The sequence below is a fragment of the Petaurus breviceps genome, unplaced genomic scaffold, assembly GCF_028583685.1.
Source record: "Petaurus breviceps papuanus isolate PSGF00001 unplaced genomic scaffold, PetGlider_PUasm1.0 90650, whole genome shotgun sequence".
NCBI lineage: Eukaryota > Metazoa > Chordata > Mammalia > Diprotodontia > Petauridae > Petaurus > Petaurus breviceps.
In genome coordinates, this window is record NW_027187299.1 from 4,497,415 (window position 1) to 4,513,712 (window position 16,298).

Genomic DNA, 16,298 nt, shown 5'->3' on the forward strand with positions numbered 1-16,298 from the left:
TGGAATGGTTTGCCATTTCCTTCTCCAACTTACTTTATAGATGAGAAAACTGAGGCAAACAAGGTTAAGTGATTTAACCAGGGTCACTTAGCTAGTAAGTGCCTGAGGCCAGGTTTGAGCTCAGGAAGGTGAATCTTCCTGAATCTAGGTCTGGTACTCTAACAACTGTGACACTCACCTGCCCTACATACATAGATGCAATATATGCACATGTACATATATATATATATATATATATATATATATATATATGTGTGTGTGTGTGTGTGTGTATACATATACACACAAATATTATATATACATTATATAATATTACATATAATATATGGACACACAATGTCCCCAAATAGAATAATATAAACTCCTGGAGGGCAGGGATTATCCATTTTTGTTTCTGTAGCCCCCATCACTCACAAAATGCTGGACACATGATGATGATGATGACAACAACAACTAACATTTATATAGTATTTACTGTGTGCCAGGTACTGTATTAACTGCTTTACAATAATTGTTTCATATGATCCTTGCAACAACCCTGAAAAGTAAGTTTTATTATTATTTCCTTTCTATGGTTGAAGTAACTGAGGCAAACAAAGGTTAAGTGACTTGCCCAGGGTCACACAGCCAATAAATGTCTGAGGCTGAATTTGAAGTCTTGTCTTTCTGAGCCCAGAGCTGTGCTCTATCCACTGTGCCACCTCGCTGTCCCATGATATCATAAGTAAATGTTTATGGAATGAATGAATAGCTGGGTAGACCAAATCTATTATAAAATAAATTCTTAGCATCCAATGGGTACCTCAAGAACAAAGAGCTTTTAGCTCATGGAAGGAAAACCCAACCAAAGTCCATTAAGAGCTAAAATAGGAGCATCATTGATCTCCTAGTGAAAACATCTCATTAGATTTTTGTGACCACCCACCAAGATCTACCATATCTCCCCTGGTAGTGAAAAGCTACATCATCTTTAAGGTATGGGGAAACTGGTTTCCTACAGATAATATTGGTGAAAAACCTACCAAGGGGAAACTAATGCCTGCGTTATTTGTTCTTTTTCCCCCAATAGCTTCCTCTATGAATGCAGCAGGCATGTTTGACAACAAACCTCTCCACTCACGAAGTTGTAGATTATGCACACCCTTAGATGGAGCTGGGGAAGGCTCAAAATGATAAATCATGTCAAGATAAGGAAATCATTTGGTTCTTTAAAGTTGAAAGGAAAATGTGATTAAAAATGTCATCCTGTGGATAAACGAGCAGGTTTCCTATAATCAGTGGCCCAAAATAAACCATATTATTGCAGAGAGAAAAGCTAACAGATGTTTAAGACAATGAAAGAAAGCTGAAAATATCTCCAAAGATCTAAATGGCTTTTTTAATGTCTATTGATCTGAGGAAGAGGAGAGTGAGAGACTCATGTTTATTTTGCAAAATAATGTCCTGATCAAATCTCAATGCTCCTATGGGACAGATGAGTCCTATGACATGTATATATTAGTGCTGGGAAATCTCTACCTTGTAACCTAGAAAAGAAAATAAGAGTTATGAACATAAGATGTCCAGTACTTTGATCTAAAAAGACTGCCTGTAGTAGAAGGGAATTTCATTATATAGCTTTACAATAATAGACTGGAAATCACAGATAAAGTAGGAAGACTGGAAAGATAGAGGAAGTTTGGATTCCAAATATATTCTGTAATCATTTCACTTTGGGATATTAAATGGAGGGTTCATTTGGTGATGGAAGCAGTTATTATTGCCACATTCAGCTGCTTCTCTGCTGGAATAACTTTTCTTTCATAAAGGACTTTTAGTTTCTGACTGCCTCTTTTGTACTCTCTGCTTGGAGTCTGGAGGGAGCACACACCCACACTCACATGCACATTCTCTCACCCCCACCTTCCTTCCCCCACCCCAGAGTAAATCCAAATATAGAACCAATAGGTTAGAGATACAGGGATCTCACTCTTTGTAGAAAATGGTAAGGGGTGTGACTAAAGGGCTTCCCAGCCCTCTAGTGTGGGGTGACCACAAAGGGACATGGCAAAATACAATAGGACCCAGGGTCCAGCAGAAAAGAGGTCAGAACCAGTCTCTCATGCATCCATCATTCTGAAGACTGGGGATAGAAACAGACATTTGAGTCAGGATTTGGAGTTGGAAATCACTGAGCCCTCTGACGCCTATGCCGGTGCTAGGTCCTACTCATTGCCATAAACTCTTCTAATCCCTGACTGTCTTTTGGGCAGGTTTTCTAAGGATGTTCTGCTTAGATTCCTTTCTACTCCTGAGGAGTTTGGGCAGAACCGCAGAAGAGAGTCTTCCTCTTTCTGCTCTAGATAGGTTTTTTTCCAAACAATTTTCAACTTTGAAGAAGGAGACAAAGCTTTTGCATTTATCCCAAAAGTTGCTGCAATCCCCTCATGCCACAAGACAAACTTTGCAGCTTCCCCAGGAGGTGACTGCATAATGTTTCTAAGGGTCAATTCTGGGGCTCTTTCTCTGTAGAAAGGGTGACCCCAGTATGGGAGGTGGGGAGAAGCAAAAAGTGAATTCTTTCAGTATCTTTAGTCCTGTTTCCCTATTTCTAATCAAATTTAAACTTTAAACAGTTAGTAGAGTGGTTAGAATGTCGAGTTAGAATCCTGGCCCAGTCACTTACTAACTTGTGTAAGCCTGGGCAAGTCACTTAACCCTGTTTGCCTCAGTTTCTCATGTGTAAAATAACAAACCATTCCAGTATCTCTGCCAAGAAAATCCCGAGTAGGAAAATGTCTGTGGGGAGCCAAGATGGTGGAGTAGAAGCAGGATCTCCCCCGCTGCTCTGGCTTTCACCTTCCCCAATTCATGTAAAAAGGGGACTCTAAACAAACTTTGGAGCTGCAGAACCCACAAAATGACACAGAGAAGGTAACCTCTGGCAGGAATCGGCCAGCGCAGCAATGTGGGAGCCAAGCCCAGACCCACACTGAGGCTTTAGCCCCAGGGCGGGCCTGACCAGCCACAGCCAGAGGGACTCCAGAACAGCAGCAGCTGTGTCCATTTCCAGATTTATCAACACATAGATGCGAAGGACAAAGTGAGAGGTCAGTGCAGTCTGGACTTTGGGACTAGTAAGTGGGAGTGCATGGCTTTTGGCCCCCCCAGGTGAGAAGCTGCTGAGGCACTGGCACAGACAGCCAGCACCACGTGGCAGCTTCAGCTCCTGGCCTGTAGAGTGTAGGGGGACCAAGCACCAGTCTGAGGGGTAATCGCTCTTGCTTTAACCTGCTTGGATCTGGATTGCAGTCTAGGGTGGAGGTCCTGGCGTGTATGTGCAGCTTGCCAGAGCATGTGGAGACCTCAGAGAGGGTACCCATCTAATACCTCTGGCAACTGAGAAAACCCCAGCGTTTGGGACGAAAGCTCCCCTGTCTGGTGGCAGAGTCCTACTGTGGCAAAAAGCCCAGGGGTCAAGTGACTGAGGGGCGACATGACCAGGCAAAGAAAACAAAGCAGACAGAAGATTCCAACATTACACTCCTATTTTGGGGACAAAAAGGAGCAAAGCATGGAACAGGAGGAACACAGTGAAGTCAGAATTCCTTCACCAAAAGCTTCCAAGGAAAATGCAAGCTGGTTACAGGCCATAGAGGACCTTAAGAAGCAGATAAGAGAAGTGGAGGAAAAATTGGGAAGAGAAATGAGAACAATGCAAGAAAATTATGAAATGAGAGTCAACAGCCTGACTGAGGAAAATAACACTTTAAAAAACACTGACTCAAATGGCAAAAGAGGCTCAAAAAGGCAATGAGGAGAAGAATGCATTAAAAAGGTGAATTTGCCAGATGGAAAAAGAATCTCTAAAGCTCAATGAGGAGAATCATGGCTTCAGAATTAGACTGGAGCAAATGGAAGCTAATGACTTTATGAGAAACCAAGATGCTGTTAAACAGATCCATACAAATGAAAGAATAGAAGGCAATGTGAAATATCTCATGGGAAAAACCACTGACCTGGAAAATAGATCCAGGAGAGATAATTTAAAAATTATTGGACTACCTGAAAGCCATGATCAAAGTAAGAACCTAGAAATCATCCTCCAGGAAGTTCTCAAAGAAAACTGCCCTGATGTTTTAGAATCAGAGGGCAAAATAGAGGTTGAAAGAATCCACTGATCACCTGCTGAAAAAGATCTCAAAAAGAAAACTCCTAGGAATATTATAGCCAGGTTCCAGAATTCCCAGATTAAGGAGAGAATATTACAAGCAGCCAGGAAGAAACAATTTGAATATTGTGGAAACACAATCAGGATAACGCAGGATCTGGCAGCTTCTACACTGAGGGATTGAAGGGCTTGGAATATAATATTCTGGAGGTCAAAGGAGCTGGGATTAAAACCAAGAGTCACCTACCCAGCAAAATTGAGTATCATGTTTCAGGGAAAATATGGTCATTCAGTGGAATAGAGGACTTTCAAGCATTGTTGCTGAAAAAACCAGAGTTGAACAGAAAATTTGACATTCAGATACAAGAAGCAAGAGAAGCTAAACAAGGAAAAGAAATCATAAGGAACTTTCAAAGCTGAACTATTAACATTCCTACATGGAAAAACAATAATGTAACTTTTCTCAGTAGTTGAAGGGAATAGAAATATATATATATATATGAGAGTATATGGGCATATGAATACATATGTGAATGTGTGTATATATGTTTACAGATGTATATAGATAGAGGGCACAGGACCAATTTAACAGGAAGGGATGATACTTATAAGGTGAAATTAAGAGGTGAGAGAGGAATATAATGAGAGGAGATGGGGAGAGACAGAATGGGGTTAACTATCTCATACAGAAGAGGCAAGGGGAAATGGTTACAATGGAGGGGGAAAATAGGAAGGCAAAAGGAAATGGGTCAACCTTATTCCCATTGAATTTGGCTTGAGGAGGGAATGAAATACACTCGAAATTGGGTATCTCACCCTACAGGAGAGTAGGGGGGGAAGGGGATGAGAGGGGGGATGATGGAAGGGAGGGAAGGCTGGGGGGAGGGAAGTTGGAAGCACCCACTTTTGAAAAGAGACTGGATCAAAGTAGAGAATAGAACAAGTGGGAGGTGGGAGAGGAGGGAGGGAAATATAATCAGTCTTTTACAATATATCTATTATGTTATTGTTTTGCATTAGCTACACATGTACATCCTATACTGAACTGCTTATCTTTCCAGTAAGGGTGGGTGACAAGGGAGGAAGGGAATGAATCTGGAATTCAAAATTTTAAAATCAAATGTTTAGTATATATATATATATATATATATATATATATATATATATATATATATACTATTATCAATACTTTTTTACATGTAATTGGGAAATAAGATATACAAGCACTGGGGCATAGAGATCAACTGGAAAAGTCAAAAGGGGTATGGGAGAAAATATGGGAGAGAGCAGATTGGAGGAGGGGATATCCTGTGGGACTGCTATTTTGGGGGGGTGGGTAGGGGAAAAACGGGGAGAAAATTTATAACTCAAAATCTGACGGAAATGAATGATGTAAATCAGAAATTTATAAAGCATTTGAAAAAAAATAAAAACACATATAAATCAACATCAGGAAAAAAAAAAGAAAGAAAATCCCAAGTAGGGTCACGAAGAGTAGGACACAACTAAACAACAGCAACAACAACAAAAATACAACTATGTGCCAGGTACTGAGTTAAAGTACTGGGAATGCAAAAGGGTGTAAAAAACAGCAACCCTGAAACTGTCCCTGCCCTCAAGGAACTCACAATCTACTGAAGAAGACACCATAGGAACAAACAAATACATGCAAACAAGCTATACGCAGGATAAGTAGGAAATAATTAATGGAGGGCAGGAACTAGGATTGAGAGTTTAGGCAAGGATTCCTCAAAAAAAAATGGGATTTTAGTTGAAACTTAAAGGAAGCCAGGGAAGTCAGTAGGCAGAGTTGATGGGGGAGAACATTCCAAGCATAGGAAATGGCTAGGTAGCATGCCCAGACATAGAACTGGAGAGTCTTGTTTGTGAAACAACCAGAAGGCCAGTGTCCCCAGATCTAAGAATATCACGCTAAAAGAACGGGAACAAGTACACAGCCCTTCATTGGTAACTGAGAAAATGTGAGAGCAGACATCTATTATCCAGAACCCATGCAAGCATGCCAGTATAAAACTGATGTACAATACTGATGAACTTCTCCAGGAAACCAAATTTTGTTATTATCTTCCACAAGTTCCCATGACCGACAGTATCAAAGTCCTTGGTCAGATCAAGGAGAATTACATACAGATCTCTGGGCATTTCTCCTGGAGTTGTTGGGCAACAAACACTGCATAAACCTTTCTTTAGCCCTTTCTGAAGCACTTGGTAGATGACCATCTTCCAGGTGAAGGATCAGTCTGTTAAGGAAGACTGGCAAAAATCTTGCTGGCAATGACTAAGATAGAGGACTCTCCCCTCCCCCTGCGATTGTCCCAGGACAACCCATTTCTCTTCCCTTTATAGAGATGGACAATGGAGGTATCCTTGAACTCCTTGAGAATAACTTGCCATATAATCCTGGAAGATTTCAGACAGTTTTTATGTAGGCAGTGGACCTCCACCTTATAAATCTCAGTTGGAATAGAATCAGCACCAGATGCCTTGGCCCCCCCACACCCAGAGGAGCTAGGAGCCCAATGACATTCACATTCTCCTCTTCAGTTGGAAGTTTATCTAGGGAGGGATTGACTTCAACCTGAGTCATGTGGTCAGTGGCTTCAGCATTGCCTGATGGAGCTCTGTTAAGAATGCTATGAAAGTGTTCAGCCCATTTCTCCACCATCATGTCCTTATTACTAATCAATGTGAAAAATAGAGGGGAGGTGGAAAGAGGATTAGAGACCAGAGACCTGCTCTACTGAATTTGTCCTTTATTAGATAGAACATATAGGTTTGAACTTAAGTCTTCAGTGTTCTAACCACTGCTACACCATGCTGTGTTATGTGAAGAACAGCATTTAAGTCACCACAATTGGGCTTAGTCTGTGGAGGGGAGTAATGTATGAGAAATCTAGAATGGTAGGATGGGGTCAGGCGAAGGCTTTATGATTTTCTCAGGGTTTGGAAACACCTTCCTACTGTGTCACTTCCCTTTATTAAGGCAGCTCTCAGCCCTTCTGTGACGTAAATGTCTTCCTTCCCTCCAACTTATCTTGTATATAGCTTGTTTATGCATAGTTGTTTTCATGTTGTCTCTCTCCCATTAGCCTGTGAGCTCCTAGAGACCGTGGACTATCTCCCCTCTCCCTTCGTTATATTTCTAATGCTTAGCCTGGCACACAGTAGGTACTTACTTAATAATGCTAACTCACTGACTGATTACCACTATTACCCACTCCTTAAAGGTCTGAATTAAACTGTCCAGGAAGACCAACTGACAGCTAAAGAATGAATCCTTCTAAAAGCTATTAGCATTGGAAGAAGGCATTTTAAATAGTGGCAGACAGAGCTCAGGACATCTTTGGACTAGTGAAAGGGTCATATGAGTGTATTCATTCCACATAGAGATAGCCCCTGTCCCTAACCACTGGGTTTAACTGCCTGGGGCTACACCTAAGCCTACCAAATACAGTTGTGACTGAAAGGCAGGCCCAAGGATGAATCTAATAGTATAGCCTTCACAGAGATTAAAGGACCTCTACTGCAAAGAAAACCCTCTACTAGAAAGGGTTCTTTAAACGAGTTCAAGGGTATGGGATGCAAGGGACTGAGAAAATGAATAGAGACCCTTCAGTGAGCCAACAAGAATTTTTTAAAGCATTTACTATGTGCCAAGCATTGTGAAAAGCTCTGGTGATAAAAGGAAAGACAAAAATAGGGTCCCCATGTACATTCTAATGGGGGAGACTATATGTAATTAACTATGTATAAATAAGATATATACACAGTAGATGGAAGGTAATCTAAAGTAATCTAAATCTAAACTAATTTATCCTAGAAGGGTAATTTAAAAGCAGAAAGCATTAGCAGCCAGGAGTACCTGGGGGATTGAGCAGAAGGTGAGCTTTAAGCTGAGACTTGAAGGTAAAAAATGCAAATATTCTGTGTAGTAAATAAAGCCTCATATAGCACGTATAATTACAAGTTACAGTTGTTATCTTTGTATGCATTGGATGAAAAGACAAATAAAATAAATTAGAGAGATATTACACTTATAGAAGTAGTTATATTTTATAGGAGATAAAGTACTTGTCTTGACATTGGGAAGAGCTTTGTTTGAACACTTCCTCTGACACTTACTACCTATGAGACACTGAGGATGTCATTTAACTTATGTCTCAGGTAATTTCCTACAAGATATCTTTTAAGTAGAAGTGACACACTGGGAGGGAATTTCATAGCTTTGAGGAAATCACAAATCTCCAACTATCTTTCCAGACTTCTTATACATTACTCCCCTTCACACTCCAAGTCTTGAATTAATGGCCTGTACACTATTCTTCACATAAGGCAGCAAGGTGGAGCAGTGGCTAGAGAGTTGGACTCACAATCAGGAAGAACTGAGTTCAAATCCAATCTCAAGCACTAACAAGCTGTGTGACCTGGAGAAGTTACTTAACCTCTGGCTGCCTCAGTTTCCCCATCTATAAAATGAGCATAATAATAGCACCTACCTACTTAGGTTGTGAGAATCAAGTGAGATATTCGTAAAGCATTTAGCAAACCTTCAAGCAACATATAAATATTAGTTATTATTTCTTATTTCCATGCCTTTGCATTGGCTGTCCTTCATGCTTGGAATGAGCTCCATCCTCCCTTCTACCTCTTAAGATCCCTAGTCTCCAATATTCAACTCCAGAGTCAGCTTGTTGTTAAGTTAATGTCATTAAAGTCAACTTAATGCCTTGTGTGGTTACCCCAGGTGCTAGACTTTTTCTCTCCAGTATTACCTTGTATTTCTTTGTGTGTGTGTGTGTGTGTGTGTGTGTGTGTATGATACAGAGAAGCAGCTTGGCATAGCAGAGATCAAGCTGACTTTAGAGGCAGGAAAATCTGGTTTCAAGTTCATTCTTTGACAGTGGCTCAGGGACTTTGGAAAGGTTACCTGACCAGTTGGTGCTATGGGCAACTTTTTAAGATTACAAATGGAAGAGGGCAGTTAGGTGGCACAGTGAATAGAGCACTGGCCCTTGAATCAGGAGGACCTGAGTTCAAATCCAGCCTCAGACACTTGACACACTTACTAGTTGTATGACCTTGGGCAAGTCACTTAACCCCAATTCCCTTGCCTTCCCTCCGTCCAAAAAAAAAAAACTGAAGAGAAGGTACCAATCTGCATTCTTCAAAGAGAGCTTCCAATGAGAGTGAAGTCACAGGTTCTGTCCCTACTTACATCATGTATTTATGCATGCATGCATGTATGCACATATGTGTATATGCATGCATGTACATGTCTATACATTGTGTGCCTGTGTGATTATTCATATATGCATTATAAGCACATGCAAGGCATTCCGTAGTGTATATGTGTACCTATATGTATATTATGTGTGGTCTACATATATACAAGTATGTGTATATGTGTTGTATAACTGTAAGCGTACATGTATGTTATTGTGTTTGTTTATGCATGTATGAACTGTCTATATGCATGTGTATTGTACGTGTATATATGAGTGTTTTCAAAGATGAACATACATGTTTATTTATACATAGCTACATGTATCGGTGTATATGCAAACATGTTGCTCCCCCATTCAAATATATGTTTTTTGAGGGGCAGGACTTTTTCACTTTAGTCTTCATATCCCCAGGCACCTATCATGGTGCCTGCATTCAATAAATGCTTGATTGCCCACTGAATTGGTTGACCTTTGTGCATTACATTTCTGTTTTGAATTCCTTTATAATTGAATTGAAGTTAAGCAACAATGCATTTCTTTACGCCTTTTCCATAGACCCACTAAATGCGCTTGATGTAAAGTCTAATAGGAACCATCTTGAAGATCCCATGCAATTAAAACCACGTTCCAGCTCACGTCTTCTCCTCTTCTGGATGGCAGCAACAAGAGTCTTGCTTTTCTGGGGGCAGAATTGCAGTCAGAGTGGACAGTCAGCAACATAAAACGGCCTGTAATGTGTCTCATTCTGTGTTCCAGTGAAGGTTGTAGTTGTGTTGGGGAAGACAGAAATGAAACATAACTAATCTAAATATCGTAGGGTTTATAACTTGAATGGACCTTAGAGCTCATCTATTTCAGCAACCTCATTTTACAAATGAGGAAACTGAGACCCAGCAAAATTAAATGACTGGCCTGAGGTCGCACAGTTACATTTGTGGGGCACCACAACAGTAACAACTGGATTTTGTACTTCACAGTTTATAAAATGCTCTCCTTGTGACAAGCCTTGCAAGTATTCCTTTCATTTTACAAAAGGAAACACTGAGGCTCTAAGGGGGTTATATGGATTGCCTAAGATCTCATAGCCCATGAGGACCAGAACCAGGCAGAGATTATAAGATCAGAGGTAAAAGTGACCTGTCTTCAGCTTCAGGGGACACTGGGACCACTCTTTAGGAGTTTCTTCTATCTTTGACTTAAGGCAGGACTTCAGAGATTATTTAGTTCAAACCCTCCTTTTTTACAGACTTTGAAAGCTTCATTTACAATAATGTAGGGTCAAGGCAAAACTGATACCCTCAATAGAGTCATCAGATCTATTACAGAAGTTCCAGTTTCCTGAATTTATTTAGGCAAGTCTTCACCCCAAGTGCCTTTTCCTGAAAAGGTGAAAATTACAAATGGGCCTGTAGGAGACTGCTGAAATATTTTATTCAATATCTTCATTGTACAAGGGAAAATATTTTCTCTTAAAAGTGGGAGGAAAATAAGAGGACAAAGGGGACTATTTGGTCAATATGGGAAAGCGATGGTGATATTACTCTTACTATTACTGTTGTATCACATCAATGGGACCAAGGAGGTTTTTTCCAAAAAATAGACCAAACCTTTTGCATTTTTACACCAGACCTTTCCTCTGAGACACAGACAATTCATATTCCAAATTTTCTCCTAGAGAGCAGGAGCAGCCTTTGAAATGTCATTAAAAGGAGTGAATTCAGTTACTGTTGTGTCTTCACAAAAAGAACCCTAATCCAGTATACAGCCTAACAGCTACACTGTCATGAACATTTTCACCATGAAGAAAATCAAGAGGACATTCATACAACCAATGCATAGAAGAAGAAACGTATTGATCCTGGGAACATTTGTTGCCTTTGATAAATTTAGGGCTATGGAACCTAGACCTCCAATTATAAACAGGAAAATAGATGCATGTCCTTCCATAATATATTGTCCATTTACTCTATATGACATGAAAGCCACCAATCTCTTGTGTCCGTGTTCATCTGTCATGGATGCAACATTAGGAGGTTCCATAATGTTATCATAAATTATCCTTCTCAGAAGTGGAAAATTGGGAAAGAATTTTTACAACCAGAGTCTTTGATAAAGGCCTCATTTCTAAATATATAGAGAACTGAGTCAAATCTGTAAGAATACTAGTCATTCCCTAATTGATAAATTGTCAAAGGATATGAACAGGCAGTTTTCAGAGGAAGAAATTAAAGATATCTATAAGCATATAAAAAATACTCTAAATCACTGTTGATTAGAGAAATGCAAATCAAAACAACTCTGAGGTACCACATCTCACCAGTCATTGGCTAAGATGACAGAACAGGAAAATGACAAATGCTGGAGAGCAACACTAATGCTCTCTCTCTTTTGTGTTTTGTTTTGTTTCATTCTGTCTTTCTCATTGTTCACTCCATTGGTTATAATTCTTCTTTACAACTTGACTAATGTTTAATATGAAGGTATTTGTAGAATTTATATCTGATTAGGAGAGTGAAAGGGAGAAAATTTGGAACTCAGGGGATTGTGGAACTGAACACTGTAAATGAAAAGTAACTAAATACATTAAAATTTTAAAAAATATCCCTCCAGTGATGAGAAAGTAAGATACCACCACTAAGGAGCTGCATGTAAGCCTCATGTGGTTTCTTCAACTTTAGATTGGGACACTCAAGGACCATGAAAAGCATCTGGTACAACTTTTCCATATTGGCGGTAGCATCCAGTGGCCCAGAATCCCTCACTCGGCAGCACAGGCCCTAGAATTGCCCTAGTTCAATGTTCTTTAAATGGGATAAACCTGTTATGATACAAGTAGCCATAGTGCCCATGTACTGCTCTCTGGTTGCATGGAGCCTTGGCGAGGTGTCTACCCAGACTGACTCTCCCAGGCAACGCCTGCTCTGGACCAAGCAAACTTTCCCCCTTGTGTAGTAATCTATTTCTTCTGCTCAACTACTGTTTTCCAAACTAATCTGATAAAGATATTTAGTGCTAATCTTTAGTGGGCACTAATGACTTTATGGCTCATCTCTCTCAGATAATGTATTTGGAAATTTAATGAGGGTCTCTGGAGAAATTGCCTTTACTACAAAGAATAACACAAATAGTGAGAATTTCAGACACTGAGCTGGTGGTTAAGGGAGATATTTTAGGGCAGGCAGGCCTTTGGGCATCCTTCAAATTAATCAATCAGTCAATGAGGGTATATTAGCTAAAATCCCACTCCATAGGTGGTTAACCACTCATCTTTCTAATAGGGCCAGATCTGATCAGCTGTTCAGTGGGGACTGAGGGAAATCTTTAGCTCATGCAGATTCTAGTCAATCTAATACATTCCAAAAGCATTTATTAAGAACCTACTATGTGCTAGATGCTTGGAGTGAAGAGAGAGGTTTATAAAGATGTGAAGGATGGAAGAAAAATCAAAGCATCAGATGACACATTTAGGAAACACAAATGCCCCAAAAGACAAGAATGAAAAGCCCAGACCAATAAGGAAAAATTTATTAGCATGAATGTAAATTAAAAAATTGAATTACTTAAATATATGGTGGAGAAAATTTATCTAGAAAACAGTTTATATTAAAATAGATTAAGGGTTTTAGACACAGCTATAAGTAGCAGCTCTAACAGAGCAATCTAGTTGAGGTGGGGAGAGATCTTGAGATACTACTCAAGGCAGAAGTCTTGGTGCATTTCCCTCAGGATACCATGACTCTCCCAGGCAACGCCTGCTTCCAAGGAAGCTACCATGAAGGGGAAGGAGTAAGACCAGGAGACTGCAAAAAAACACAAAAAAACAACCTCAGCAAGAAAGGATGTAGGTCAGCTGGTAGCTCCCAATGTGAACTAAGTAGTCTTGCTGGCTTCATGCTAAGCTGAGTTGTTTCTATACTACAGAAAGAATACAATGCTTTCAGTGCCCTTTACATTTTGGCAGCCTGAAGCAAAACCCTTATCACCCTACCTAGACGCAATTCTGAATTTAGTTCACTATAAGTTCAATATGACATTGACAGCGTGAGAGATATGCTGACAAAAAAAAAACTATTTTAGATTTCATTACTACTGTAACATTGTCATAATATGACAAATGTTAAAAGCCTGGCTGACTCTTTAGGTATCAATAATAATAATTTATAATAACAATAATTGATAACATTTGTATAGCTCTTTAAGGTTTACTAAGCACTTTATTCATATTATCTAATCTTATCCTCACAATAACTTGGAGGCAGGTGCTATGATTTTCCACCTTTTACTGTTGCTGAAACTAAAGCTGAGAGGAGTCTCAGTGACACAGACAGTAAATGTGTAAGTTAGGATTTGAATTCAGGTCTTCTTGACTCTAAGTATAACCCTATCAATTTCATGAATATTGGAATTATTGATTCATATCACTTTCCAGGTGTTTAGAGAGGTGTTCATGCCAGTTAGTATAAAAATGTATAAAAAGAAGTTGTAGGCAGAGTGATTTGACTTGAGTGATATGTTTCTATGAGTCACAGAACAGACTCTTGATTCTTTTTGGCTACAAATATTCTCCAAGAGGTGTCTATCCTCACTATTGTCTCATATCTCTCCTCCCTTTCTGTGGTTAATCTCCTTGTAAAGGTCATCAATAATTGATGCCTCCACTGCCTTTCCTCTCACTCTCTTCTAAACCTTCTGCAATTTGGCTTCTAATATCATCATTTAACCAAATTAACCTCTAATTTTACCAATAACCCCTTAACTGACAAATCTCATGACCCCTTTTCAATCTTCATCCTTCATCTTTCTCAACCACTCTGCAGTTTTTGGCAATGTTGATCACCCTCTTCTCCTTGATACCATCTTCTCTCTAGGTTTCTGGTTCATGTCCTACCCGTTTAACTACTGCTTCTCAATCTCCTTTGCTACATCTTCATTCAGGTCATGACCATTGACATAGGAGTCACCCAGGGCTCAGGCCTGGGCCTTCTATTCTTCTCCCTCTATACTATTTCACTTAGTGATCTTAGTGGTTCCCACAGATTCATTTCTATACTGATAATTCCTTCAGATCTACTTTTCTTAACCTCTCTCCTTTCTTAACCTCCAGACTCCTTTCTCCAACTGCCAATTGAACAACTCAATCCACATGTCCTGCCGACATCTTAAACTCAGTATATCCAAAGCTAAATCTATTGTTTCTCCCATAACCTCTCCCTTTCTGAGCTTCCTTCTTATTGTTAAGGATGCTACCATCCTTCCAGTCCCCTGGAAGGCTCACAATGAGGGTATCATCCTCTACCCCTTACTCCCCTCGTCCCATATCCAATCTGCTGCCAAGACCTATTGAGTTTACTTTTGTAACATCTTTTCTATATGCCCCCTTCTCTTTTCTGATACCACCACTACCATCTTGATGCTGGGCCCTCACCATTTCATTCCAAACTATTGCAATAGCCTGATGGTTTGACCCTCTCCCGTAAGTCTCTCCTCATTCCTTTCATTTGACAAACTAATTTTCCTAAAGTGCAGCTCTGACCCACGTTAACTCCCACCCCATTCAATAAAATTTTAAAATGGTGTATCACCTCTAGGATCAAATATAAAATTATCTGGTATTTAAAGCCTTCTTACCCTGTCATGGCTCTCATTTCCCCTTTATAGTCTTCTTACACTTTGCATCCTTCTGCATACATGGAGATCCAATGACACTGGCCTGTTTCTTGTTCCTTACACAAGACTCCAGTTATTTTCACTGATTGTTTCCCCATGCCTGAGCTTCTCTCCTTCCTCATGGCTTCTCGGGCCTTCAAGTTCTAGTTAAAAATCTCATTTAAAGCTAGTCCTTTCTTCTGATAATTTTTTCCTATTTATCATGTACATAGTTTATTTGTCCAGTTATTTCCATGTTTTCTCCAACATTAAATTGTGAACTCTTTGAGTGCAAAGATCATATTTCTTCTTTTTTTTGTATCCCCAGTACTCAGCACAATAGTCATTTAATCAATGTTATTGACTGACAGATCATGTTTTGTTTTTCAGTCATCTCTGACTTCATGATGACCCCATTTGGGGGTTTTCTTGGCAGTGATACTAGAGTGGCTTACCATTTCCTTCTCCAGAACATTTTACAGATGAAGAAACTGAGGCAAACAGGGGTAAGTCACTTGCTCAGGGTCATATAACTAGAAAGTGTCTGAGGCCTGGTTTGAACTCAGGAATATGAGTTTTCCTGACTCCAGGCCTGATACTCTATCCAGTGAACCCTCTAGCTGCCCTGACAGATCATAGTTGCAGTTTGACCTTTTTTTTCTTTTTTCTTTTCATCTTTAATGCTTGGGATCTTAGAGCAGCTAGGCTGTGGGTATTCATATCAGTCTGATCCAGTGAGATCCAGAAAAGGAATCAACTTAAAAATCCATCTACAAACGCATTGTTGTAAAATCAATGCATGAATTAATTTTTTAGATTTTAGTATTAAAAAGTAAAATTTTCCCATCCAGCAAATCTATTTGGTTAGATTTGCAGTTCTGGCCAATTCTAGCTTAGGGCAGTCCAATGATTCAGGCTCAGGACTAGAACAAAGTAAAATACTCATGGATCATAAAATTCAGTATAAATTTCCATACAATAGAGATTAAAATGGATATAATTAATAATTAAAATAGACAGTGCTCCCCTCCACCTCTAAATTCACTAAGGCAGCAGCTGTGGGTCAGAGAGAAGTCCTACAGGCCAGTAGGAATTCCATTAAACCTCAGGAGCAGCAGCTCCCCATTAGGCTGGGCTTTTTATGCCTCAGGCAATAAGGAAGCAATGCCCTAGTCCCTGAGACCAACCAAATCCCAAGAATAGATTCTTTGCTCCCTTATAGGAAAACCAACTGGGTCTACTTAAAACAGATGCCT

General features: G+C 39.7%; 1 pseudogene; it reads right to left on the bottom strand.

Annotated features, from left to right (window-relative positions):
- Positions 1-11,169: 11,169 nt before the first annotated feature.
- On the bottom strand, positions 11,170-12,122 carry LOC138143590 (oligosaccharyltransferase complex subunit OSTC-like; annotated as a pseudogene).
- Between the last annotated feature and the right edge of the window lie 4,176 nt (positions 12,123-16,298).